Genomic DNA, 24,395 nt, shown 5'->3' on the forward strand with positions numbered 1-24,395 from the left:
CATTCATTTTGTTTTTTGTTGGGAACAGGGCAGGAGCCCCATGGTCATAACTGGAACTGTAGCCTATAGACCCCTGCCCAGTACCAGGGAGAGAACTGCCTCTCAGGCCTTAGTAGAGAGATTCTGCTTAAGCTACCAGCTCTTAAAGAGGCAGTAATCAATTTATTTATTAGTCCAAACACTAGCTCAATCCCTAACCCTTAAACTATACTAACACTAACTCATGACCTAAACCTAAACCTAACCTTAACCCTATCCCGGTTCTTAACCTTAACCCTATCCCTAACCCTAGCTCTGTTTGACAGATTTCTCAGACTGCCTTAAATATTGGGTAATTAATACACTTCATTTTAAACTGACCCCTTACCCCAACCCCGCCCGTAGTGGGGATTGAACCCAGGGCCTCATGCATGCTACTAGGTAAAAGTAAGCTGCAGATCCACAGCCCCTTTTTAAATTTTATTTTTGAGACAGGATCTCACTGAGTTGTCCAGGCTGGCTTCGAACTTGCTGGGATTACAGTTATGCACTGTCACACCCATCTAAATCCATTTTCTTTAGGGAGATAGAGCAAGGTAGTGGGAAAAAAAGCTGTGGGTCCAGGCTTTACCCCTACAGTGACTTTAGGCAGGTCACATTAACAAAACATTTGGAAGTTTTTTGTGGGTTTTTTTTTTTTTCCTTTTGTTTTTGTGGTGCTGGGGATCCAACTCAGGGTCTTGTGCATGCTAGGCAAGTGCTTTAACACTCACATCCTTGGATGTGAATTCTCTTGTATTAAAGGGGAAGGTAGTTCAGTCAGGTGATCTAAGAAAAACCCTAATTGTAACCCTCTGGTTTTGTGACCCTGTTTCTGATTTTCCTTGTTTTATTGTCTATACAGATAAAAACCATACCTTGCTTGCAGGTTCAGGGCTGCCCAATCTGCCATGAGGCCCAGGCAGCTGGTAGGTGGGATTTGATTACTAGAGTTTCCAATTTATCAGAACAACATTGTATAAAAGAAGCTAGATAGCTTAACTCCTTGCTTTTCACCATATTCAAGCAGTACAGTGGTTCCCACCCACAGACACAAAGGAGTTATGATTTGAATGGAGGCCCCAAAAGAGGGGTGGACAAAATAAACCTCTGCTCAGTGGAAATAGCAATTTAACTTAAAGCCACAGTTCTCAGCTGAACCAGGAGAGGGAGGTATGACCAGAATCACCCCAGGAGCTATTTGCAGAATACTTTTTTTTCCCTTCTTCCTCTCAGGAATATCAGACTACTGATATAGTTACCCAGCTGATTATTATCCTCCTATTGAGAACATCTGCTTAAAGGAACTCAAAGCAGGGCTGGGGATATAACTCAGTTGGTAGAGTGCTTGCCTCGCATGCATAATACTCTGGGTTCAATCCCCAGCACCACAGGAAAAAAAGAAGAAAAAAGAAAAAGACAACTCAAAGCAGCTCAGCTGGATTCACAAACACTTGTTTTCCAGGAGCACAGAGCTTCATTCATTTTTAGCCTGTTTTAACTTGAACATTGTGGCCTTCGAGCAGACTCACCCCAAGCCCAACATAATAGTCTTTCTTTTTTTGATTCATGGACAATTGAAGTTTAGGGTACTTTGAACCTACTGATACATTAAAAGCTTGAAGAGAATATTTCATCTCTCTTAAGCCTGAATTCACTTGGCAAGGCTATCTTCTGATGGTTTTTCATAGAAAAAAAAAAGTACCTTTTACTTATCATGCCTAGCTTCATTTTTATAACATCTAACAGTTTTTCCAAATATTTGGCCCAAAAATTCATAAGGTGATCTGCAGAGAAACCCTTTGGGGAGAATATTACCATTCCCAGGTAATTCAGGGGCCTGGCTATCAGAAAGTCCTTGCCTGTTGGTAAACAAGTTTAGTTGAGAGTATCAGGTACCTTGCTGGTGCTATAACCAGATCAAGTGAACACCAGGGCTACTTCAAGTGGGCAGAAAAGTGTTAGACTTCCAGTCCAAGAGAACTGGGTTTAAGCCCTGGTCTAATGTTTCTTAAGTTTGTGACTCTTTGATAGTCACGTCACTCTTCAGTTTCTTTACTCTGAGGTGAGAGTAACATCCCAAAGAGAGCCAGGAGTGTTGGTGCACTCCTGTTATCCCAGCAACTTGGGAGACTAAGGTAGGAGGATTGCAATTTCAAGGCCAGCCTCAGCAACTCAGTGAAGCCCTGTCTTAAGAAGAAAAAAAAAAATTAAAAAGGGCTGGGGATCCTCCATGGTAAAGTGCCCCTGGGTTCGATCCCCAGTGCCCCTGCTCAAAAAATAAAGAATTCCCAAGGGGTTCTTGTGATGACTAAGTAACGTGTGACAGCAACCAATAAACCACCTACCCTGCTGGGCACTCAGCATTGTGCTTTTGGAGTTCCCAGGTGTCACATGTGTGAAGACAGGTAAGACACCCTCAAGGAGATGGAGACCAGTAGGGGGAAGCAGACTCAGAAATGGTGAAAACCCCAAAGGTGTCTGTTCCTTAGAAGCACAAGTTGAACAAATGATACTAGTATGGTGTCTACTTTATAATGTGACAAAAATAAGAGAAAAATTGGCTGCAGTGCTAGTCGGAAGCAGAATTATCCTTATTTTCAGTCTTCTTGTTAATGTTTCAGGCCTTGTTTAGGATACTTTGAGGAAGGTAATTCCTCAAGTAGAGGTGCCTTGGCCTGACACATACCTTGCTCTATTGCCTTGCCCTCCACGGTTTAAGGAAAAGGGGTGTTCTATGAAAGCTAAAACACAAGAAAACCCATTGTGGGTGTATGCTTGTGCTACTGGGGATTTTCTGAACTATATCCCCAGCCCTTTTTATTTTTTTTAATATTTATTTTTTAATTATAGGTGGACACAATATCTATATATTATTTTTATGTGGTGTTGAGGATTGAACCCAGTGCCTCACACATGCTAGGTGAGCACTGTGCCTCTGAGCCACAATCCCAGACCCTTTTTTTATTTTCAAGCCAGGGTCTTATTAAGTTGCCCAGGCTGGCCATGCCTCAGCCTTCCAAGTTGCTGGGACTATAGGCTTGTGACTCTACACCCAGCCAAGAAAAACCCATATTTTGCATCTAATAGTTAATTTCATTCTGATGCAGGAATGCTAAGGGACGTGTTAAAGCATGAAAATAGTAGATTTGGCATTTTAGATGCCATCAAAACATCTTTGGTATCTGGGGCTGGGGATGTAGCTCAAGCGGTAGCATGCTCACTTGGCATGCGTGCGGCCCGGGTTCGATCCTCAGCACCACATACAAAGATGTTGTGTCTGCCAAAAACTAAAAAATAAATATTAAAAAATTCTCTCTCTCTCTCTCTCCCTCTCTGTCTCTTTAAAAAAAAAATCTTTGGTATCTGTTATTCATAATGCTTTATGACAAGAATTAAGCTCAGTTACTGTATATAAGTGGGTGGAGACTAGACATAAAAAAGTTAAATATTAACAGATGCACAGTAGGGTGTGGAATGGTGACAAGAAGGATTATATGCTGTCCACATGATTTAAGAACTCAGTCTTTTCAAGCAAGAATGCAAAATATTTTTTAGGACATCTCCGGTAACATGCAAAGAGTGGAATAATCTTTCAAAAACTTGAATTGCTTCATAAGTAGTATGCTAATGATGGTCTATGATAAGATTATTGGAGGAAACAAATAAGATCATGTTAAATATTACTCAACAATGAAGAAATATGTTTCTTTTCCCCTACTGATGCCTTGATTTCTTGTGTCCACTGCCCCTCCCTCTTTCTCTCTTTGGAACCCAGGGATGCTCTACCACCAAGCCACATCTCCAGACCTTTTTATTTTGAGACAAGGACTCATTCAGTTACCCAGGCTTGGCCTTGAACTTGCAATCCTCCTGCCTTAGCCTCCCAAGTCCCCTCGGATTGCAGATGGACACCAGTGTGCCCAGCTCCATTGCCCTTTCTCATCAAGCTTATTTCCCCCTACCTTTGGCTCTGCCCGGACATGTGTTAATGTTTCTTTGAGTTTGAAATCCAGGAGTGACTTTCCAGGTGTTTGCCTCTTGCTGTGTTTGGGATGGTTTGGGAGCAGGCTTTTATTGTGTAGGCCATCTATGGTTCTGTCTTGGAGAGTTTGCCTGGAGCTATAATGCCCTGATCACCGCTCAGTTGAGGGTTTATCAGACCATTCCACTTCATATTAAAGTCATGTTTCTGGAACCCCAAGGCTCTTTCTTTCAAAGACTCCTCTACTGTAATATGAAACCAGCTCAAAAACCAAGTTATGATGAAGAATTGTAAAATTTAGCCCCTTTCTGCTCCTGGTCCTTCAAAAATCATCTGTGGGCCCTCAATCTATCTTGGGCCAAGTGCAGTTTGGATTGGGCATTGTCATGCCCAGCCAGATCCCAGGAAATACCTTTCCTCAGTCAGGCTATGGTCACTTAACATAAAGGAGCATACCCAGATCCTTTATGATAGGAATTAGTGCAGCCATTGTCACTTGGTCCAAGCTGTTTTGATGCACCAGATTGTACCTAAGGTATCAAGGAATCAGTAATGAGAGGAATATGTCCTGATTATGAAGAGGCACTGTTGAGTTCTGTGGGTCCTGGACTTCCCTTGAGTCTTTTTCTTCTTAAAGCTGAGAAGGGGTCTCCAAAAGTCTACTTTAGTGTGGCATCAGAACCCTTAGCTCCTTCCTAGGGCCCTTTTGGCTACTAAGGTGAGGGGCTCAGAGGTGAAGCTTAATTCTTCCAGTACCATCCCCTCCCAAAGCAGGAAGGGAGTCGAGGAGACAGCAGCTCTGCTCCCTTTTGAACACAAGGTGGAGCCCTACTGGCACTAACCTTCCCTCATCCCTCCCCCTCTGTCCCCATTGGGCTGTCACCCCCAGCATGGCAAGCAAAGCAGACCAAGGAGCTTGTCACACTTTTGAGGGTTGAAGTACACAGATAGGTAAACTCATTCACTCTACCAGTAAACAGGCTGAGGCCAAGAGCAGCTGTTATACAGCGGTGGAGACTGGACTAGAACTCTGGACTCAGTTTAGCGCCCTTTCTACTCAGCTCCTGTAGATTCTCACAGCCCCTGGTTCTTACCCCAGCATGAAGGAAATACCTTTCCTCAGTCAGGCTATGGTCACTTACAGACGACGGACCCAAAGGGGCCAGGTCCTGGAGCTTGTGCCCGCGTGAACAATTTTTTCAAGGGGTGAGAGAAACACTGGCCTAAGGGATTAAAGAAAGGGATTTCTGAAAGTATCTACACCACCATTTCTGTCTTTGAAGTTGCAGAGGAATTTCTGCTGCTGCCACCTCCAAGCAAGCACAAGAAAATGTCACAGAGTGAGCTTAGTGAGTTGCCTCAACGGAAATTTCATCCAAGGCCGATAATAAATAGGAGTTACATAACTCAGCAGGTCACAGCACTAACTAAGCCCTTCACAGGCCATCAGTCCACATTTATTTCCTGGGTTTTATAACTGCTGCTGAAAAGGAAAAAAGGAGGGGGTAAGGATTAGGGGAAGAGAATCTGTGCCTGGAATAAACTTCCAAGGCCACTTTCCAGTCTCTCCACACACCCCCTCTGCAGCTCACTCAAGGACGTCACCGCACATGCAGACACTGTGCTTCCTGCCAGCAAGCTCATATCCCTGTCCCAAGCTGCAGTGAGTGGCCACAGCTTTAAGACCTGGCCTTTTTCTGTTCTATAAAATGGCAGGGCTGGATTGGATGAGTTCTAGGATACCTTCCTCTCCCATGACGAAAATATAGGAGCACAGGAGCTGGAGTAGGTTTGTCCCCCACTGCTGCCCCCAGTGTTAGTGATGGAGCCTCTTGATGGCGATGAAGGAAGAGCAGGCCATCACTATGCTGATTGGGCAGATTAGGGCCTAACTGGTAGACCAAGGAGGAGACAGGCTGGACAATACTCCCCTTCCCAGATGCATGAGACTGACCGTGTGAGAAGAGAGCTGGGTACACGGAGGTTGCTCTGAGTGGACTGGGCAGCTTCCCAGTACCCAGGGTGAAACATCCCTGCCACCTCTCCAAGGCCTCACCACAGTTGGGATACCGAGGCAAGCAAGAGCAGGCCCAGGCTACGCACACAGCTGAAGCAGGCCTGGGCCTAGAGGATGGGGACCTCATAGCAGTTTTTTGATATCCTCAAGCCTGGAAAGCTTAATGCCCCATAGGATCCAGGGCTGTTCCAGGATACTCCAGGAGGTATGAATGTACCAAACTCCAGTTGGCAGGCCCCAGGCACAGCTTCCACTCCTCACTGTCCTGCATTAGCGAGTCAGCTCCTTTATCGCGCCCCCCCCCCCCTTGCCCAGCCTCTGCACAACTTCAGGCCAGATCTCACCAGCTGACATGAGAAAAGGAAAGACCTGGGGAAGAGGGAAGATGTCAGGTTTGTGCCTCATGAAAGGACAGGAAAGCTTGGTGGAAATTGGAGCGGCCAGAGAATAAGGGTGCTTGGGAGGAATCTTTCTTTGGTGAGCAGCAGCCAGGAGCCCCAGTCCCTTCCCTGAGGGACCTGGTGCAGACGATACCTGAGGCAGGAAGCCCAGGAGGCCATGCTGCCATCCAGCCTCTGGAGCTCCTGCAGAGAAGACTGGCAGAGGGCAAGGTAGCCTGCCTGGGAAGGAGCACTGGGGGCAGGTGTGCAGCAGAGCGGAACTGTGGAAGAGGTCAAGTCTGGATGCCACTGATCAGGAGGAAGTTTCCAACCAAGACAAAAATGTCCCTCGGGAGAAGAGACATGTGGCAGGAGGCGGCTCCTTCCTGAGGCCCAGGACTCAGCCTTTTATTATACTCAGTCACTCTGCTGTCCTCAGGCTCCTCCCCCTTGGCTGTGCCCTGTCCCCAAGGGCCTCTTCCTTTTCAGCAGCAGTGGCCTGCCTGGGCTTGTCCCAGGCGAGGTAGCAGCTGGGTGTCCTGAGCCACAGCTGCCCCCACCCTCACAGCCCAGCACCCTCCCTAGGTGGGGAAGGAGGCAGTATCCTCCCCACAAAGCTGAGACCCGCAGAGGGGGAGTGTATTTTTAGTCCCAAGAACCAACAATAAATGAGCAGTGCCAGAAAGGGGTCTCAAGATCCCTCTCTGGAGCTGGCCTTAGGCCAGTCACCTCCTCAGACAGTAATCCGATAATCTATTATACTTGAGTTGGATAAGCCAATCCCCATTGCCCGGCAGGGCTCCAAGGGGCCAGGTGGGGATTCCAGCCAGTCCCAGGGGAGAAGGCAGGGACAGACACTTTACCCCCACTGGCTACAGACTGCCCAGCTGAGGGGTGGGGAGGGATTGCCAGCCCCTGGCCCCAACTTCACATTGCTATTAAAGGTCTTTTCGGTCATTCCCCTGCCTCTACAAAGGGCTACTCCTCAACAAGTCCTCTGCCCTGACTGGGGTCTAAAAGCTTGGTCTACAGACAGCTTGGAACAAGCATTTGCACCCTTCCTTGCCAATCTGGCCTTTCCCCTCATCAGTGAAAAAGGGCACACAGGAAGGGCCATCTGGAGAGCCGATGAGATGAGACCCAACTCAAAGGAAACAGAGCCGTGAGTGCCTGAGGTGAGCCTCCTCACAGGGCCTGCTTTTCCTTGTTGAAAGGGTTGAGAAGTGAATGTGGATTGTTCTAGAAAATGCCCCAGGCTGGGCAGGGAAAAAGGAACATCAAAATCATTCAGAAGGGGCTAGGGTTGTGGGCAGTGGTAGAGTGCTCGCCTAGCCCGCGCGAGGTGCTGGGTTTGATCCTCAGCACCACATAAAAATGAAATAAAGATATTATGTCCACCTACAACTAAAAAATATTTTAAAAATGAATAAATAAAATAAAGGTATTGTGTCCATAAGAGGAAAAAAAAATCATTCAGAAAATTCTTGTCACCAGGTGTAGTGGCGCACACCTGTAATCCCAGCAGCTCAGGAGACCCAGGCAGGAGGATCATGAGTTCAGTCTCAGAAACTTAGTGAAACACTGTCTCAAAAGAAAAAATAAAAAGGGCTGGGGATATGGCTCAGTGGTAAAGCACCCTAAGTAGGTTTCAATCCCTGATACAAAATAAAATTTTAAAAAAAAAGTATTTTGTTAAGGTCAGAACATCATGTGCCCACTCCACCTCTGCGTGCCAAGCCAAAAAGGTCTTAAAAAAGGAAAGTCCTTGCAACCTGGGGCAAGTGCTGAGCCAGTCCCAGCTCCTTCAAGGGCTTCACTGCTTCCCTTCATGCTCAGGGCAGCTGTGAGGCCCGTCTTTCCCTGTGTGACAGGACTCTTATTAAACCAGGGCTTCTCCATCTCAGCACTATTGTCAGTTGGGGCTGGATGCGTCCTGGTTGTGTGGTCTGTGTATTAGAGGGAGTTCAGCAGCATCCTTGACCTCAACCCACTAAATGCCAGTAGCATAACCCCACACACACCTCCAATGTGACAGAAAATATGTTGCTTAATGTCCCCTAGGGCAGAGGTGTCCCTATTTAAGAACCATTGTCTTAGATGGCAGGTGCCCGAGGACTCTAGGAGGGGCCCAGCTGAAACCTTGACCATCTGTGCTTCTGCTCTTCTTGCTACCGCCCTTTTTTTTAGGGGGAAGTCCCCTTTGAAATTTTGATGAGAATGATGACTGTCTTCCCAGAAGCAACTCCCGCCTTTAATTCCAGGGTGGACTCCAGGTGCTTATCCATGGTGTGAATGTCAAGAACATAAGCTCACAGGAAAACAGGCCATGAGAGAAGTGCAGTCATGTGAAGACTGCGGCTGGGAGTATAGGGAGAGGCGTTCAAGGGCAGGTTGATGAGGGAGGAGACACCTGGGCTTTATGGCCATCTGACATGTGTCTGAGGCCGGTGGCTGGGCCAACATGATGAGCCTCATTCACATGGGCTGCCCTGATTCAGCCCTCTGGACATGACCTGTGGTTTTCCCAGAAAATGCTTCCTGTGGCTGAATGATCTCAACACCTACCCAGACATACCTGGTCCTGAAGACAGGGGTGTACACCCCAGGAGCTCAGAAGTGACCTTTTGTTCTGGGTTCTAGAATGTGAGGATGATGGGGAAGGGAATGTGAAGACACCAGGAACTTCCAAGCCCAGACTGTGCAGCCTGCTGTAAAGACATTTGGAACCCAGCACTCATATTGTGGGCCTCAATTTCCTTATTTCTAAAATAGAGGAGTGGGACTGGATGATCTCTGATAATTCACAGGTGTTGAGAACATCCTATGTGATAGGGTCTTTATGTATATTTTAGCATTTAATTTAGGTATTGCTTTATGAGATCACTACCCTCACATCCAGCTGACGAAACTGAGACTCAGGTTAGTTAAATAACTTGCCCAAAGTCACACAGCCAGTTAGTGGAGGGCGGGTAACACGCCCAGGCCTGACCAAGCAGCAGCATTATTGAGAACACAAGGAGCTCAGGCAAGAGGCTGGCTGCCTGGGCAATGGCAAGGAGCACGCAGGAGAAGGATGGCAGACTGGCCAGCCTAGTAAGGAGGGGTAGGGCAGGACAGCCTATGGGGAGAGGCTGAAGATGACAGAAAGGTTTGGAGCCTGGGGCACTGGGCGGGTGATGACCCTATTAATAGACACTAGGAAGTCTAGAGGAGGAGCAAGTTTAGGGCCAGGAGATGATGAGTTCATTCTTTTTTTTTTTTTTTTTTTTTTTTTTTTTTTTTAAGAGAGAGTGAGAGAGGAGAGTGAGAGAGAGAGAATTTTTTTTAATATTTATTTTTTAGTTCTCGGCGGACACCACATCTTTGTTGGTATGTGGTGCTGAGGATCGAACCCGGGCCGCACGCATGCCAGGCGAGCGCGCTACCGCTTGAGCCACATCCCCAGCCCCGATGAGTTCATTCTTAGACATGTTGACCCTGATTTGCTAACAGCGGGACATTTAGGCTGAGGTCTAGCCACAGTTCAATTCGGAAAAATCAAGACTTAAAAACACCCCCTTGCCAAACTCAACTCCCCAGCTGTTCACACCAGGGTTCCCCAAGTTACTGGCCATGAGTTGTGGTTGCCTTGTTTGGTTTGCAGCAGCCCAGCCAAGCCCAAGTTCAAGTCCCGCCACGACCGCTAGGGGTCCCCACTGGTGCACAGACCTGATGGAGCTGCCCAGGGTGTGCCTGCCTTGGGGCCTGCCTAGAAGGGACACCATGGGTTTTAGGGAGCACAGTCTCCCCGTCCTGGCAACGCTTTTCTTGGGAGTCTGACATTAACCTTCACCATCAAGTTCTGTGGACCTTAGAACTAGGGAGAGCAAGCTGGGCCCCATTGCCTGCAGGCATCTTGGGGACTGCCAGCTCCCGGCAGCCTGGGGGACACCATGTCCAAGGCACTGGGGCTCAGGACCTCAGGCAGTGAAGCTGAGAGCAGGATCTCAGCTGTTCAGACTGCTTGTCTCCCCTGACATTTGCGTCAGCAGCCCTGCCCTTTGACTTTTAATTCCCCCAGAGAGGAGGGTGGAGGTGATCAGGACTAATTATCTGCAATTCAATTCGACCAGCAGGTTATTGGGGTTTAGCCTGGCTTCCTGCCCTCCCACACCCCCAGCTTTATGGCCTTGGTCTCCTTCGGAAGCTGGAGAAAAGAGAGCAGGAGGGTCCTCTTGGTGTCCTGGTGTCAGAGTGCCCTGTGGGAAGTTAGGCTTATTAAAAGTGCTTGGAGTTTCCAGATAGATGTGTCTCCATTCCCATGCCCAGCCCAGGCCCTGGGCCTTCAAGGCAGCTTCCCACTATGCTGGGGCTTGTTGGGACATGTCCCAACATGGGCCAGACCAGGCGAGGGCTTCCAGCCTCCTGGCTGCCCTCCTGGGTTAGGGGGTGTAGGGCTTTGGAAGAGAAGAGATAGGACAGGCACCGGGGAGTCTGGGGAGCCCCCCAGGGCTGGGGCCCCTGCCAGTGTCTGATGTCCCTCTATATTTGGCTGCAACATTACTGACATGCCCTCTCAGAGAGGCAGCCAGCCCAAGCCCTGATGTCTGCTTCTAGGGCCTGGACTTTTTGGGACTATCCTTGTGGGGTCTGGGGGAGGCAGAGGTGGGGTTTAAGGGAACATTTCCTCCTGGCTCCAGGGCAGAGAGGAGCTGAGGGTGTGTGGCATAGAGAATTAGCCCTGAAACCTTTCTCAGAATTCCTTGTACAGTTACTCGATTGTTCCTTCTGCTCAGGTTTCCTGGGGAGGCCTAGTCTGGGGCCACAGGGACTGCCTGGGCATGAACCCCAATTCCTTCTCCCTCAATTTAAACCAATTCCCTCCATACCAGATTTTAAAAATTTTTTTAATATTTATTTTTAGTTTTAGGTGGACACAATATCTTTATTTTATTTTTACACGGTGCTGAGAATGGAACCCAGTGCCTCACGCATGCTAGGCCAGCTCGCTACCACTTGAGCCACATCCCAAGCCCTATACCAGATTTTACTTGGAAGCACTCTAGGGGTAGCTCACGTTGCCATCTTTTGGATTTCTCAGATCACTTAACATTTCCAAAAAAACAATTTAGGATCTGACATGGTCACCAGTTTTTTTATTTTGCTGAGTTAAGGACATTAAAAGGAAATGTCAAAGGAAGGGTGCTTTTAAATACATGCACACGCTATTGAAAATGCATGGCTCAGATGAAAGGTCGAGTAGATTCAGCTTTCTGAAACCTCACTATATTGTCCTTATTATTCTCATTTTGCCACGGGCAGATGAGAACATGGCAACAGCTGCCACTGGGCACCCCGTTGCTGGACTCCTGTTCTAGGAACGTCTGGTCCCTTCCACTGCTTAGCCTGGGCCTGTTGCCAGGGCAGCCAGCTGTGCTGGGGGACCCTCCCTGGCACTCTCCCCAGCCATCTCATGCACTTTGGCCTCTTCATTGCTCCTCCTCTCCTCTCTCCCCAGTATTTGCAGAAGGAGGTGAGGAGCCTTCTTCATCGCACTCCCAGACTGAAGAGAGCAGATTGTCCCGGCGAACTCCTGGCCCCCTGCTGCAGCCCAGCGTCTGCCCTGGAGAAGTCACAGGGCCGCCATGCTCCCTGAGGATCGATGCTGTGGGAAGTGCCAGGTCAGGGAGGCCAGAGCCTATGTCTGCCACTTTCTGCCCTGTGATCTGAGACTAGTCCCAGAACCTCCCTCCCTGAGCTTCTGTTTCTTGTTCTATAAAATGGGTATATTAGCTCCTCATCACAGGGCCAGTGTGAGGGTTAGATGAGAGAATGTCTGTGAAAGTACTTTGTGAACCATAAAGCTTAGGTAGGGGTAGCTATTATTATTATGGGAAACTAATAAACAGCTGAAGAAAGAGCAATCCCACAGCTGATCTCAGCATCTGGGTACAAAGACAGGGTCACACCCACCCTGGGATTGCAAACTGGGAGCCCCTTCCAACGCCACAGAGGAGCACCAACCTGATCCAGGGATTCTAAGAGGCCCGGGCTGGTAGAGGCCTTCTGCATGACTAGGACCCTGCCTCTGGCAGGTACAAGAGAAAGGGTCCCATGTTGGATGTAAAGGCTTCTGTTATGGTGGCTGCCCTCTGGTTATTGGTGCTGACTGCCTCCCAGATTGTAGAGAAGTATGTGGAGGGCTTCCCAAGGAGGAGCCTCTCTGGGGTAAGTGGAGAGCATCAGGCCTGAGGATTCACGAAAGGCCCATTCCTGGACACCAGGGCACTCACCTGTCCTCGCCATGTTACCATGGGGTAGAGTAGGGGCACACCAACACCTGTTCCCAGTTCAGCTGGATCCCTTACTCTGAGGAGCCTCAGTTTCCTCAACTATAAAATAGGAACAGGAGGTAAAGTTTGCAGTGAGTTTATCTGAGATCACAGGTGAAAGCCCTTGCAAGATGCTGGGTCAAAACAAGGTGCTCTGCCTACCCTCCAGGGAGTCCTCACAAAAGGAACCAACAGTCCCGAGAAAGCCCGCACCTGTGACCACTCTGTCTCCCCCACCTGGAGTGGAGCCCTGGCCTCTGCCCTGACCAGCGGCCAATAGGGCAGCCAGGCTGTGGCTGCCCCTCCTCCCCTGGCTGCAGCCAGTTGTCATGAGGTCATTGCCACCTTGCCCAGCTGGCATCCCCCTGCCCCCTCCCACCCCCATGCTGACATCCCATTTGGCAAAAAGGTCGGAAAAGCCGCTGACACTTCCAGACCCTGAGTTCATTGACTGGTCAGGGCCCGCAGGCCACAAGCTGACCATGTGGGCAGAGGGTTTGCAGAGTGAGGGAGAGGCCCTTCCAGGCCTTCTGCCTGCCTCAACCCCAGCCCACCCCCACAGGATACTCCCACAACTTCCATGACACCCCTACATTACCTACCGGGACCTACACACCCCCTTCCACACGCTCCCCACAGTCTCTGCTCCCCCACATAGAGTCCCACACACAGGCAGCCAGGGCTGAAATGGCTCCTCAGTGAAGCTCCTCATTGCTCATTTGTGAAAACCAAGGCCTCCTGAGAGGGCAAGGGTTAGTCAAGCCACACCATCAGTTTTTCCAAGTGCTTCAAAGTGCCAGAGGGAGTGACAGCATGGAGACTCCCGCGTCCTCACTGTCCCCCATCTCACTGCAAGGAGCCCCTCAGCTGGCCCCACCCCAGGCTTCCTACAGGGTGAGTTCCCAGGGTGAGGCTGGGCTCACCCTCTGTCCTGGGTGCAAGGTCATCTGAAGCTGACAGGGGAGGCCCCACAGCAGAGCCAAAGCCTTCACAGCTTGATGGTGATAACAGGCTTCTTCAGTGACTACTCAGCCCAAAGCCTACTCCCCCAGTCACTCCGCCAGGCCCTGCCTGCCTCAGGCTCCCTCCCTGGACCTCACACATCAGGACCCTTGGCAACTGCCTGGCATGTGGCTCCAGGGCTGGAGTCTTCCTTAGACCATCAACTCCCCGAGGCTAGTGAGGAGCAGGGCTGCCATCCAACAGCTTGTTCAATGAGTGAAGAGGCCAGTCTCCCCACCCCAGCCTCCCTGTACAAGCCTCCTCCAGACTGGAACTGAGCTCGGAGATCTAGTGGGAAAGGCCCTCAACCAGGAGCTGGGAGTATGCTGCAGATGGCTGTGTGACCCTGTTCCAGTCACTTCCCCCTCTGGGCACCAGCTGCACCTAGGAATGAGGGGGTGCTGTTTGGGAGAATGCAGAGTGCTGTGGTTCCAGCACCACCCCTGTGCAAGTGCTCTGGCCACCAAGGCAGCCTCTTTCTCACTGCCTTGGGAGAGGGCACCCTCTTGGGCAGACCCAGGCTAGGGAGTCCTATATTATAAATATAACTGCCACCCAGAATAGCCCAGAACATTTGCAACCTGGGAAGCAAGGGAACAGAGTACTTCTTGCACCTTCCCCCCAACCACACCCCACCTCCCCCACTCACACGTGGCTGGGTCCACCCGCCCAAGGAGCCACTGGGCACAGACTCCGGTCAACATCCTGCTTCCTGCAGGGCCCTCCCGGGAGGCCCGGCCAGGGAGGGCACACAGAGGGGTGTTTGTTCGCAGTGGGCGGCGGGGAGAGATGCTAATCGCTGCGGATCGCTGGGCCCATGAAGGTCAGGAGGTAACGCGACCCGCGGTTATAAATAACCGCGCCTGGCGGCTGCTGAGAGCCACTCGCTGGATCTGCGCCCCTCGCCGGCCCGCGGGCACAGATTGATTACTGCCCTCCCCAGCCAGCCTGCGGGAACCTGAACCCCGAGACAGCCGCAGCGCAGTGACCTTTGGGGGTGGCGCGCAAGGTCAGACCAGGCCCCTGGGCTTTCCTGTCCTCTGCTGGGGGGAGTAGGTGGGGAGGAGTCACTGAAGTCCCACCTTCGCCATCCCTGCACACCCCGCCCCCCCACGCCCTCCTCGCGCCACCATAAGGTGAAAGGAGGCTGCAGGACCCAGGGACCCAGGCTGCCCTCTACTCCCGCGTCCCTCAATCCCTATCCTGCTCATGAGGCTGATGGCAGGCAGGCCAGAGGGACCCAGCCAGGGAGGGCCAGCCCACAGCCACACCCGGTCCTGCTTCTAGAGCCCAAACTGTGATGGTGGGATTCAGTCCAGAACCCCCCCCCCCCCCCCCCGCATTCTCTGCTGAATGGAAACAGATCCCCTAGACCGGGGCTTCAGGGGTCTTAGAGGCTTGAGGAGGGGAATGATGCTGGGGGCACCTGGGGAAGCTGGCACCTCTCCCACCTCCCTTTGGAAAGAGTGTGCCATTTATTTCATTTATTTTTTAAACTCTCCCCCCCCCACCCCGCCCTGGAGTTAAGCACACACACTGAACAGTATACAAAAGTGTTCAGCTGGGTCACTTTGCACTAGCAGAACATACCCGGCCAACGCCCAGATCCGAAAACAGCCCTCCAGGCCCCACAAGGCCCACAAGGCCCCTCCCACTGAGCACCCCCAAAGATAAGGCCTCTGCTGACTCCCAACCTTCCCGGCTCTGGACTGCTCCTGAGCTGCGCATCCAGGGCGCACACAGTACGTGCCCTTTGGTGTCTGGTTTCTCTTGCTCAGGGTTGTGTTGCTGAAGTTCTGCTCCTCCCTCGGGAGTCAGGGGCCGCTCATCCTACTGGGAGCTTGCCCTTGTGTGACTCTCTCACCATTTATTCACCCATTTTGCTGTTGATGGACACTGGAGCAGGTGCCGGCTCCTGGCTGTCCTGAAGAGCCCCTCTGTGCACACTGCATCCTGGGGGCTTGTGGAGGACAGGGACTGTGGAGCCCAGGTGTGTGTCTGCTCAGCTTTGAAGATCCAGGAAGTGTTACTTTTTAATTGAACATTTCAGCAAAAGTGAATTTTCAAGGTTAATTTTTTTTCATTCTTAAAAAGTGACAAGAACACCACTGTTTTTTAAAAATGGGAAAAGATGGAATTGTAAAAAAGAAAGAAAAGAGACATGGTGGTGCACACACTGCAATTCTAGCCTGAACTGAGGCTGGAGGGGATCTCAAGTTGAGGGCCAGCCCTGGCAACCTAGTGAGACCCTGCCTCAAAGTTAAAAATAAAAAAAACACTGGCTATGTGGCTCAGTGGTAGAGCTCCCCTGAGTTTAATCCCCAGAGCTGCAAAAATAAAAAAAAATAATAATAAAATAAAGAGCACCCATTACTACTATTTCGAGTCAACCATTCCACCAGCCAATGGATGTTTTCTCAGAGGCTCAGGATGTTTTCTCAGAGGCTCAGGGTTTGTCAAACCCTGGGCAAGAGACCCAGTTCCTCCTTCAGGCCGCCTGGGGCCTAGGCCAGGTCAGCAGTGGCATCACCCAGGGAGAGACCAGGGCCTCTGCACCTTCTATGGCCTCCATCAGCCGCCCCTCACCCACCAGGGCTGCCCCCATCTGCATCCAAGCTGAGGCCAGAGAGCCAGACCTTCCAGAGAGCTTGCCAGCCAGGCCTTGTCCAGCCAGGCTGTGCCCAAGAACTCAGAGCAGGAGGACTTGAAGCCACAGCACAGTCAACTGCAGTCAAGCCAGAAGAGGGCTGGAGCAGAGGAGCAGGCTGGGCTGTGGGCCCCCAGGCAGGCAGCAGTCAGGGGCTGGTCCCCAGGGCAGCTCTCAGGAGGAGGGGAGCCTGGTTGTGAGGCCCTAGTGGGCTGGACTTTGGACTTCATCCTGAGGCCACTGGAGGGGGTTAAACCTAGGAGTGAGCTGACCAGTCCGCTTCTAGCAAGATCATTCTGGATCCCTGTGGAATTTGGCCCATAGTGACAAGAGCAGGGCCAGAGACCTTCAGAGACCCACGCCTGATAAGTTAGGGCAGTTGTGAAAGTCAGGGTCAGCATGACAGTGGTGGAGGGGAGTCTATTTCAAATAGGGTGGTCAGGAAAGGCCTCTCTGAGGAGGGCACTTCTGAGCTGAGGCCTAGAGGAAGTGAAGGAATAAAGCTCTTGGGGCAGGGGAGGAGGGGAACTATCCAAGTAAAGGGCACAGCAAGTGCAAAGACCCTGAGGCAGATGCACATGTGTCTGAGAAGCAGCAGAGAAGCCAGTGTGTGAGGACTGCAGTGGGGACTGGAGAACAGAGGGTAGACCGAGCAGGGCCATTGTGAGGGTTTAAGAAGGCAAAGCCTAATCTTGTTTTTGTTATGGAAGGATCACTCTGTCTGCTCTGAGAACAGACTTGGGTGGAGTGGGGGGTGGGGGGCTCAAGTCAGGGGAAAAGTAGAGGCCTGACCGTCAGTGTGGTAGGAGGTGGTCTCACTTTATGCAGATTGTGAAGGTGGCATCCAGAGCATTTGTGGATGGACTAGAAGTGGCCTGTGAGAGGAAGCAGAGTCCTCTTCTCTCCCCTGATCTCTGGGTGTCTCCCCTCTGCCTGTGTCCTCCCTCTTCTTATCTCCCATTCCCTGTCCTCCCCTCCCTCGGTCTTTCCCTTCTCACTCCTCCCCCGCCTCTGCCCCGCCTCCCCTGCCCCATCTCTTGTGTTTCAGGAGTCCAGTGACTTCATGCTGTCACCTCCCGCAGGCCAGAGATGCTGCCCTTGAGGACAGGCAGCAGCCCTGATGACTGTGGCCAGGGCCCAGAGGCTGGGAGCAAAGGAGAAGGTAGATGTGGCTCCCAGGACCCATCCTGGAGGCGCCTCCCCTGGTGGGAAAGCCCAGTCTCCACCTGGGGCATGTCCATCCCTGGCCCCAGAGGCTCATGGGAAATCCTGGCCCTGCAGAAAGCAAAGCCCAGGGTTCTCCAATGCCCTCATGTAGCCTCCTGCTCCACTTGGCGGGCTTTGGGGCCAGGGGCTCTCCAGGCCTCCTCCCTGCCCTGGTGGAGAAAAAAATACACTAGCTGAGGACTGGCGTTGTAGCTCAGCTGGTGGATCATTTGCCTGGCATGTGTGAGGCACTGGGTCCGATCCTCAGCACCATATAAAAATGAATAAATTAACCAAAGGTATTGTGTCTGTCTACAACTAAAAAAAAAAAAAAAAAAAAAAAAAAAAAAACTGAAGAAGGAAAGAAATACACCAGACAAGCCTGAAGCATCCTGGAATGCCAGAAAGTCAGGAAGGGCTTTTTAAAAAGAACCACATGGAGGGGATGGGGGTGCTCGCTCTCGTAATCCCAGCAGCTCCAGAGGCTGAGGCAGGAGGATCAGGAGTTCAAAGCCAGCCTCAGCAATGGCGAGGCACTAAGCAACTCGATGAGACCCTGTCTCTAAATAAAATAGGGCTGGGGATGTGGCTCAGTGGTCAAGTGCCCTTCTGTACAGCCCCCCCAAAAAAAAGAGAGAGAGAAAAAAAAAGAACCACATCAGGCTGGAGTTATGGCTCGGTGGTAGAGCACTAGCCTGGCATGTGTGAAGCCCTGGGTTTGATCCTCAGCACCAATATAAATAAATAAATAAATAAAAATTAAAAAGAAAAAGATCCACTGGCAACTAAATATATACGTATATATTAAAACACAAACACACACACACACACACACACACACACACACACATCAACAAGGGTACATGAGGTGAGCATAGGAGTCACCCGGCCACAAGCTGGAACAATTCAGTAACAACATAAATATTGGATGGTAACCCAAATGTAAAGCAGATATTCAGGAGTCTATTATAAATAAGTGATTGAATAAACAAATGGGGGAGAAGAGACAAAGCTTCCAGGTGGAAGAATTTCTAAGGATTTTTGCAGATACTTCACCCTAAGTGGGGGATGGGAAAGGGGCACAGGACTCCCAACCCTGACACAGTGACTTCCCTCCAGAGAGTGCAGGGTGGAGGGGAAAGTGACCCTGTGTGGAGACAAGTGGCAGAAGCTTACCTCAGCCAGGTGTTCAAGGTCAACGTCACTCCGGTTGGTAGTGTAGACCCTTGGTAAGGTGGAAATGGTGACCTGACTCCCCAAACCCAGAGCCCCAGCAAAATCCCGAGAAAGCATGAGGTGAATTGCGTCACACATAATCTAACCAGCACCCCTCAAGACTGTCAGGGTCATCAAAAGGAAAGTCAGAGAACCGTCACAGCCAAAGGGAGCCACCAGAGAAAACGATGAAATGGAACGTGACATCCTAGAAGGCATCCTGGAACAGAAAAGGGACTTAGCTGGATCCAGAAAGTCTAAAAGAACTAGATGTCCATTAATAAGAATGGGTCCATGTTGGTTGGGTCACCACAACAAATGTACACCCCTAAGGTCAGAAGTCAATAATAGGAAAACTGGATGCAGGAGGAGGGGTTTGGGGGGAGTCAAGGTACAGTGTTCTTAACTTTCCTGCAAAACTAAAACTGCCCTAAAAATACATTTTATTTAAAAAAAAAAATTAGTGGTATGCAGTGGTGCATACCAGTAATCCCAGCAACCTGGAGGCTGGGGTAGGAGGATTACAAATTTGAGGACAGCCTTGGCAAGTTAGTGAGAACCCTGTCTCACGATAAAAATAAAAAATTATAAAAGGCTGGCCATGTAGCTCAGTGGCCGAACACCCCTGGGTTCAATGGTGAGCACCAAAACATAAATAAATGACATCTCCCTCAACCAATAATATCCCCCATGCTCTGCTTTTTCTCATTGTATTACCACTTAACATACTATATATTGAATTTGTGTTTTTTATTACATGTTAACTCTCTGGAATATAAGCTCCTGGGACCAAGGAAGCAGCTCCATGGCAGAGGTTGGCTAGAACTCAAGCTTCCCGAAAGGTTTTTGTTTCTTGGACTGCTATATCTCCAGCACTTAGAATACTCTGACGAATAGGTAGCAGGTGCTCCAAAAATATATTTGTTGAATGATAAATTTCCAAAGATAGTCATTGTTAGTTTTTCCAGTTTCGCCTCTGCTTAAATACATTGATTATTGTTTTAAAACAAACACGCATACGGTGTTCTGCTTATCTGTTCTCTTCGCCTAATACCTCCTAATTATTTTTCCTTGTTATTCTTTTACAACATCATTTTCTAGACCATGCTGGTGTTCACAGGCCCAGCAACTGGTTGTGATTCCAGAGGCAAAGACAGTGGGGGCCCCTCGATCTCTGCTGGCTCTGCCACACTGCCACAGGGGCGGGAGGGATGGAGTGACACCAGGGCCAGGCCGAGGCTACTCCCGCCCTCTGACATCAGATCCGTGGGCACTAGATCCTGCCTGGTGGTGAACCGGCTGCGTCAGAACCCAGGGATTAAATAGATTTCGAAATCCACCAGCTTGTCCTCGACCAGCCAGAGGGCCAGCACACATGCCCAGACCTTCTGTCAGCCCAGGCATAGGGGAAAAGAAGGGGTGTGCAAGCATCTGGGGCAGCAAGGGAGAGACCTCCCACACAGTTGGCCACAGCCCATGGGGTCCTAGCCCAAGGGGCTCTGGAGAGCTGAGCCCCTGAGAGGCGGGTAACAGACCCTCTCTCCAAAGTTGGGGCTAATTAATCTGTCTTGGTTGTGTTGTTTGTTTTGCAGAGCTGGGTCCTGGGCAGGCCCCCACCCCCGCCCTGCAGCTGTTTTGCTGGTGGGAAATGGGTGGCCTGTGCAGGCCTCAGGGACCTGATATGTTGGAGGAGGGAATGCTGAGGGGTTCATGGGGTAGGGGGAGTCCTTGGCACTTGGAGGCCATCTGCTTTCAAATCCAACTGCTTGTCCTCCTTCCTGGTAGCAACACAGAGCCACCCAGACTCTGCTAGACATAGGAGTGCTAAAGATAAAAATACTCGAAGGACATATGCCTTCTGTGAACCACTCCATGCCTTAGGAGTCCTTCAGCTCTCCTCTGCATGCCACTCCACCATTGCACGCCCACCCCAGGCCCCTGGGCGGGGAGACTGTTATGGCCTTGGACGCGCTGTGCGTGTGAGGACAGCGCGTGCTCCAGTGCCCCTGCATCTGCAGTCACCTGATGGAAGCTGTGTGTGTGTGTGTGTGTGTGTGTGTGTGTGTTTTTTCCTGGGCGTGTTGTGTGTGTGTGTGTGTGCCTGCTTATGCTTGTATGTGCAGACGCGTGTGCCTCAGTGGGTGTCAATGTGTTTTGAGTCCTGGGGGGCAAGTCATCCTGGGCACGTGGCTAGTGTGGGTTGCATGTGGGTGCGTGCATGGATGCGCTCTTCTGTTTCTGTGTGGTGAGCGGCTTGCACCCGAGGGTTCCTGGAGGAGCTGCGTGGGTGCTCTTACTGTTGTGCTTGTGTGCATTCTGCGTGAGCACATGCCTGTGAGCTCATGTGTGCAGGTGTGTGTCCTCAGGTATGTGCCCCGAGTCCAGCTCTCAGAAAAGAGATTAACCTTAGCCCCATACACCTGCTCTGGCAGCTAGGACTCCCCAGCCCCCACAGGTCCTATGCGCAGGACTGCTCCGTGTTTCCATCTCCCAGGTGAGCTGGCCTCGACTTTTCTCACACCTTTTTCTACTCATTCTCATCTTAAATTTCCTCAGATTGTGCCTGTGACAGTCCTCCCCCTCTGTGCCTGAGTCCCGCCTCCACTAGCTCATTGTTTTGCAGCTCCCTATCCCCTGGAGATGCTGGGGAAGCAAAGAGCTCCTGAGTCAATGTATTTTTGGTAAAGCTGCAGCTGGCGCTCCACAGAGAGACACCATGTACCCAAGCATGCGAAAGGTCCCAAGAAGTCCTGAAGTAAAGAAGCCCGGTTGCATTAGCTCAACACAGGATTTCCTGCAATTATTTGATGTTGGAACCTGATCTGAAATGATAACACCTTGATGGAATCAGGGTTCCTCCATGACACATGGGAAAGTCTGCAGTGTGCAGTGGGAGGTGGCCCCACTGTGACAAGTGGCCTTCTTGCTGCTTCTCTGGCAATTGTGTGGGTGCTTCCCAATGTCTGGTCGCTTGGGGCTGTGCAGACAGACTGAGCCCCTCGGGGTTGGGAGCCTTGTGGTTTGGGAAGCCCAAATGACTTGCTCTATCCCAGGCCTGCAGGGAGCCCATGCAGCAGGTCAGGAGCCCTTCTCCAAAGTCCCTGAGGCCTCACACTAGCTCCTACCCTCCCATAGGGCTGGATGGCATGGCAGCTCCTCTCACTGGCCCTGGCCAGTCAGGGCAGACACACCTGATGCATAGAGCTTGGAAGGAACCTCCTTCCAAGACCCTGAGCTGCAGGAGATTGAGCCATTTGAGTGACAACCCCACCCCACCCAGGCTAGAGATTCTGCCCCTAAGCCTTTGCCCTGCCAGACCAAGCACGAATTCCTACTTCAGCTTCTACAGCCTTCTGGGGCTCAGACATCCAGAAGCCCCAGTAGGGGGTGGAGGTTGTGAGAATAGCAGGTGCTTTCCTGCAGGTTCCACTCCAGATCTGACCACTGCTTCTAGAGAATAAGGTAGTTAGGGGAGCTCTCTGCTTCCTCTTTTCCCATAACATTAAAGAAAAAATCTTTGAAATTATGCAAATAATTCACGAATACAGTCTCTTTGTAGGATTCAAATCATACAAGCGGAGTAACAGACGTCTTTTACCCTCCTTACCACTCCTCACCCCCCCACCCCTTGGGATCCCTTCTGGGGTGGGGATCCTATAACTAACATGTTAACAGTTCGATGTATCCTTCCATTTCCACGTTTACAGATTTATAAAACAAAACAAAACAAAACAAACCACACGCACACACACAAGTAAAACTGTATCCTGTATATTTATTTCTGAGGCTTGCTTTTTTAAAAAAGAATTTTTTAAACAATCTAATCCACATCACTACATCTTGATCTACCCCCATTGTTAAAAATCAGCTACGCAGAATTCCAGAATGTCGATGTTCCCCTCAATTTGATGACTCCCCGGTTGACAGACGTGTTGTTTCCAATTTTTTTACTATTCCTGAATGCACAATGGTGTAATAACATCTCTCTGCAGATCTCGGGGGGGGGGTAATGCTTGAAAGATGGATTCCTGTGTATGGCACCCCCAGGAATCAACCGGAAAAGAAAAGACCAAGGAGGACGCTGAGGATCTGAGAGGATCGGCTGAGCCTAGAACGTCCCCCACGTTTTGGGGGAGCCCCAGGCCAGCCCTTGTTCGTTCCCCTCGTGCCTCTGAGCTCGGAGGCCTGCGCACCCAGGAGCCGTCCAAGGCCCTGGCCGGCCGCCGCCCCGCCTGCGCCCCCGCGGCTGCTGAGCTGCCCGCGCCGGGGAGGAACCAAAAAAAGCCGGCGCGTGGTACGCGCGCGAGCAGCGCGGGGCCCTGGCGCTGCCGTTTTTAGTGTGCGTGGAGCCCAGAATATAGACTTCATCACCCCCAGGAAACGCGGCCATAATATTTTTGGTTGCATAAGCAAACGAAATTAGAAATCTGGAACGCGTTCAAGACCTTTCGATGCGAGCGCGGGGGACCAGCGGAGAGACAGATGGGGATTAGGCGAGTTGAGCATCAGGAGAATAATTTCCTCTTTTAATTTGGGTTCCATCGACAAGTAAAACAGCTTTAGCGGCCCAGTTACGTAACCGGCGCCAGCCCGGGGTCTGATAAGCGGCCTCTGCGAGCCAGTCCGTCCGTCCGGCCTCTGCGCTGGGCGGGAGGGCCCGGGGCGGGTCTTGCCTGCGGGCGCCCAGCCCCCGGGCTGTTAAGCAGGGCTATTGTTAGCCCTGCTCAACAAAGCAGCTCGCAGAGCTCAAAAGAGTTGGCCCAGGCCACATAGTTTGCAATTTGCAGTCAGGATTTGAACTCGTCTTGCTCGGATGAGGTTCTCCATTGCACAGGAATAGTCTCCTCCCGCGCTGCAATTCCGTGGAGCGCAGAACACCGCCCGAGGGTGTCCCTTGAGCGATTGTAGGAAATAATACAACGTTGAGAGCCACTAAAATGTTTGGCAGTGTAAAGAGTGGTCAAATGAACCATGGGAGCACTCGTGCTATGGCGGTGCTATAGAGCAGAAAACGGGGAGGGAGATTGGAAGGTGGAAATATACCCAAAGTGGAGAATAGGGTGACAAAGAGCAAGTTACAGGATGGTGTGAATAGTGTGATCTCACTTATGGGAAAAGAAAAAACAATACGCGCCTCCCCAGGAAAGCTCTCTCTTTGCCCATCTGCAATGTACCTGAGAGGAGATAATAGAAAGGGGCTATCCACCTGGGTGAAGGTGTCTGTCACCTCTGGAGGGAAGCAAGATGTAAAGGAATGTCACCGGAAATTTCATGTTGTACTCTGCGCACTTCTGGACCACATATTTGAGTTTCTCATAGGAGAATGTACTGTGTGTGCTTGCATCTGTGAGATGCAAATGCTCAAAGGTAAAGAAGGTGGGCGGCCTGCAGTTTCACAGCCTGAGGCTGGACTTTGCTTCCTGGTACCTTTTCGGAGGTGAGTAGGAATTAGGCAGGTACCTAAAGTTAGAGCAGCAGGTGGCGGGTGGGGAGGATCTTAGAGGCCTATCTGGATAAGGACCGGACGGGACAGGAGATGTCCCAGCACCTCACATCAGCAGGAAACAAAGGCTGTGCTTTGTTAGTTGGCTTCTTTCACCCCCAGGCCACTCCC

At 50.8% G+C, this 24,395-nt stretch overlaps 1 long non-coding RNA gene across 5 annotated transcripts in view; it reads right to left on the reverse strand.

Moving 5' to 3' along the window:
* Positions 1–14,500, reverse strand: part of LOC308635835 — a 61,856-nt gene extending 47,356 nt beyond the window's left edge. For 4 of the 5 annotated variants that reach the window (XR_014019274.1, XR_014019276.1, XR_014019277.1 and 1 more), the window contains exons 1-2: positions 14,363–14,500; positions 12,673–12,771 (exon numbers count right to left, since the gene is read on the reverse strand). This is a non-coding gene — a long non-coding RNA (uncharacterized lncRNA). Of the gene's footprint in view, positions 1–8,975; positions 9,109–12,672; positions 12,772–14,362 lie in introns of all 5 variants that reach the window. The other variant, XR_014019275.1, reaches the window with a different exon arrangement.
* Positions 14,501–24,395: the final 9,895 nt, after the last annotated feature.

Source organism: Spermophilus citellus, assembly GCF_964194105.1.
Source record: "Spermophilus citellus genome assembly, chromosome: 17".
NCBI classification, from domain to species: Eukaryota; Metazoa; Chordata; class Mammalia; order Rodentia; family Sciuridae; genus Spermophilus; species Spermophilus citellus.